The sequence below is a fragment of the Alosa pseudoharengus genome, unplaced genomic scaffold, assembly GCF_046254945.1.
Source record: "Alosa pseudoharengus isolate Yale_2024_CS ecotype anadromous, Long Island Sound unplaced genomic scaffold, YU_APseudo_1.1 YU_APseudo_1.1_scf_7, whole genome shotgun sequence".
Taxonomy (NCBI): Eukaryota; Metazoa; Chordata; class Actinopteri; order Clupeiformes; family Clupeidae; genus Alosa; species Alosa pseudoharengus.
In genome coordinates this window covers 24577347-24579846 of record NW_027468859.1, presented here as the reverse complement: position 1 = coordinate 24579846, position 2500 = coordinate 24577347, and the positions used below count along the sequence as shown (strand labels likewise).

Genomic DNA, 2500 nt, shown 5'->3' with positions numbered 1-2500 from the left:
TCTAGAACAGCGGTCCCCAACCACCGGGCCGCAGGACATTCCTAACCGGGCCGTAGCCTGTGACATGAGTTTAAAAAAAAAATGCATGCAAACTAAACTAAATTTAATTCGCAATAATGTCACGTTTTTACATGGCATAGCCCTATATGCAGTTGTTTGATTGCACGCATGTTTGCATTTTGCAAGGTCTATTTTCTTTACGTCTGTCTGTCCCGCCTTCAACACTTTTACATATTGCCTTCAGCGCTGCACAGCCTCAGGTCAGCTCACTTCACTTGATCAGTTCTTGGCGAACAGTAGTGTCACACGAAGTTAGCTAAACTGCTAATATGAGCAACAAAAAACAAGCATCTTTAGCAGGTCACTGGCCAGAGTGTTTGAGTTGCGAGAGCCGCTGCAGAGATTTCTTACAGAAAAAAAGTCACCGTTAGCTGCACATTTTATGAGGACTGGGTGTCAAAACTCGCTTACCTGTGTGACATATTCGGGTTGCTTAATGACCTCAACCTGTCACTCCAGGGGAGAATGACGACTGTCTTTAAACTGGCAGATAAAGTCGCTGCATTTAAAGCCAAGCTTGATTTGTGGGGACGACGAGTGGACCGGGGTGTATTTGATATGTTCCAAACAGTAGTGGGGGTTTTGGGAGAGACTAAGGCAGGGCCCTTTCTCTCGCAGCTGGTGCGCGATCACCTTGTTGCGCTTTCAAATGAGTTTGAGCGTTACTTCCCATAAGATCCACGGCAAACCAATGAGTGGTCCGCAACCCAATTTGTCAATATCCCGAATAGTCCTAACTTGTCAGCGCAGGAGGAAGAGCAGTTGATCGAAATTGCAAATGACGGTGGTCTTAAGAGTGTGTATAAGGAAACCATAAGGAAACCAAAGCAGAATATCCCGAGATAGCCGTAAAAGCGCTGAAAACGTTTCCCACCACGTATCTATGCGAGGCCGGGTTTTCGGCAATGACTGCAACTAAGACCAAATTGCGCAATCGACCGGGCATTTCAAACACACTGAGGGTGTCACTGTCTTCCATCACCCCCAGATGGAAGCTTCTTGTTGCAGGGCTCCCACTGATTATATTCGTAATGCACGTTTAGTTCCCATGTTTTGTTCCCATATTTTGTTAAGCATGTTCACACTTATAGATGTAGCTTCAAGTTGTTCAATATTCATAGTTCATATTGTTCAATTTTCACTTTTTCAAGTTCACGTTTTTCACAAGAGATCGTTACCTTCACTGTTCATACATAACTGGAGCTAGTTCTTTTCAAGTAGGCCTAATGCATGCACAACACATATGGAACATGGAACCCCCGAGCCCCCCCCCCCCCCCCCCACCCGCCGGTCCGTGAAAAAAAAAAAATAGGAATCAAACCGGTCCATGGTACATAAAAGGTTGGGGACCCCTGCTCTAGAACATGTTCCCTGATCCCTCCGTGGTCTGGGGTCCAGTCCGGTCCTGTGTGTGAGAGCGGTGGGCCTCATCTGAGCCTCAGGGCCGGTGGCAACATTACAGCACACACTGTTACAGCACAGCCACCGTCAGGAACACAATGTTATACATTCTCAAGGGTGTGGTGTGTGTGTGTGTGTGTGTGTGTGTGTGTTAGTGTGTGTGTGTGTGTGTGTTAGTGTGTGTGTGTGTGTGTGTGTGTGTGTGTGTGTGTGTGTGTGTGTGTGTGTTAGTGTGTTAGTGTGTGTGTGTGTGTGTGTGTGTGTGTGTGTGTGTTTTGATGTGTGTTTCCTGCGATTTCTTTCTGGTCTGGGTTTTTATATGTGCGGCGCGTCAGAGTGCAGGGTGTGTGCAGGCTCCAGTATGGAGCTCTGCTATCATTCTATAGAGGCCCGCGTGTTCCGCCGCGTTCCGCTCTGCCGCGCTCCACTCCGCTCTGTTCTGTTCTGCACTGTTCCGTCTGCCATGGCACTTCCTCAGTTTCACACGCATGGCTGCAGTTCAAACGTCATTAAAACGCAAGAAGGAAATCTGCCTCTCCTTACTTACACAAGACACACACACTTACAAATGTGTACGCACGCACACACGTACAAGCACACCACACAGTCAAAACACATTTATAGGCCCACAGACACACACACACACACACACACACGCACAAGCACACAAATACACTCGCTTACATGAGTGTGTGTTTGTGTGTATGGATAGATATTTATTCACTCACTTTCTTGTATTGCTGCTTTTGTTTAGACATGTATTTAGGATTTTTAAAAGATACACAAATGCTCACATATTTCTCGACACAGTACATACATACACTTTCTAGTGCACACAGACCCACACCCACACAAACACACACACACACACACACACACACACACACACACACACACACACACACACGTCTGGTAAGGAGTGAATTGCCCTGTTGATGAAGTGATTTATGAAGGCACTCTGAAAGCCTTCCGCTCTTTCTTTTTGATTAGAGGGTCCAGCAGTCGTGGGCCCCTGCTCAAGGCTCGGCTTACCTTCCGC

At 46.9% G+C, this 2500-nt stretch overlaps 1 protein-coding gene across 1 annotated transcript in view; it reads left to right on the top strand.

Annotated features, from left to right (window-relative positions):
• armc2 (armadillo repeat containing 2) overlaps positions 1-2500 on the top strand; it is a 38635-nt gene that overhangs the window by 23475 nt on the left and 12660 nt on the right. The gene's annotated exons all lie outside the window — the stretch shown is intronic.